Source organism: Nannospalax galili, unplaced genomic scaffold, assembly GCF_000622305.1.
Source record: "Nannospalax galili isolate Female #2095 unplaced genomic scaffold, S.galili_v1.0 scaffold302, whole genome shotgun sequence".
Classification (NCBI taxonomy): Eukaryota; Metazoa; Chordata; class Mammalia; order Rodentia; family Spalacidae; genus Nannospalax; species Nannospalax galili.
In genome coordinates this window covers 3,272,141-3,273,468 of record NW_008350120.1, presented here as the reverse complement: position 1 = coordinate 3,273,468, position 1,328 = coordinate 3,272,141, and positions in this window count along the sequence as shown.

Genomic DNA, 1,328 nt, shown 5'->3' with positions numbered 1-1,328 from the left:
GTGGGCCTGTGTTGCATAAGAAAGCAGGCTGAGCAGGGGCCAGGGGAGCAAGCCAGTAAGCAGCGTTCCTCCATGGACTGTGCTCCAGCTCCTGCTTCCAGGTTTCTGCCCTGAGTTCCTACCTTGGGCTCCCGGATGAACTGCGACCTGGGAGTTGTAAACTAAATAAACCCTTTCCTCCCCAAGTTGGTATTGGTAAGATTATTTTGTCACAGCAATTGAATGCAAACTAGAACAGAGGGGATCACTGTGAATTTGTGTTGGGGCCCTGGTTACAAGAAAGGGGCCCTGCTAGCTGTGCTGTGCAGAGGCAGGATGAAGCTTTACTGAGGTTGGACAGACTCCACTCCCCTGCCAGGATGACCTTGAACACACTCACACCTTCCTGGGGCTTGAGCTTCCTCGGCAGGTGGGAACAATGGAACAGGTGAGGTCCTTTCACGCCCTTAGCTGTGTGAAGAACCCTTTGTTCTGAGGAACCCTTTCCTGTGTGAGAGGACATGTCCACGTATGTCTCTGTCTTTGGACAAAAATAATAAACCCTGCAACTTGCGGGCAGGAAACCCTTCATTTGATAACAGGTGGGGATGCAAGTCTGGGTTATTTGGCTGTTTAGTAGACCATACGTTTGTAGACCAACAAATCCCATTACTAGAGTGACAGACCTCAGCTTCTGCGCTTTGGCCTTACACTTACACCCACGTCACTAAGACAGGGGTATTCTGCTTGTGTCTCTACAAACATGATGCTTACAAATGAATTTACCTTTACCAATTCCGTTCACACACCACGGGGGTCCAGAGAACTTGTCACATGAGGAGTTAAGATGCTATTTGTCAGAAATGCCACTTGACCTCGTTTGCACAAGAATGGACACTGGGGCAGAAGACATACTTGGTGTCAGCACTTTAGAAACACAATAAATCCTACGCAGTTCTCAAAAAAGGGTTATGGTTGGTGAAAACTCGCCAGCCGAGTGCGCGAGCTCCTGTCGCTTTAGCATGTAGGATAATTCAAGGAGAAAAATACAACTGCACCCAAGACCCACGGGGACAGAGGGTTTGGCGGTGTAAGGCCCCCCCCCCGAAAGACAGAGTCTGGCAGAAAAATCCATGGCATCATAGCCCACAGATCTGCCCTTAGCAAGGTGACTAGGCCATCACAGGCAGGAGGCCTTGCACTGAATTTAAACATGAGCACTCATGCCATAAGAGGTCTTGGGAATTGTTAGCCTTGACTTTTTGCATATAGAGACAAGGATACACAGTGTTGGGATGCAAGAGAGTCCTCTCTAGTGAATTCCAGGGGGGGGGGGGAGGGAGGGAGGG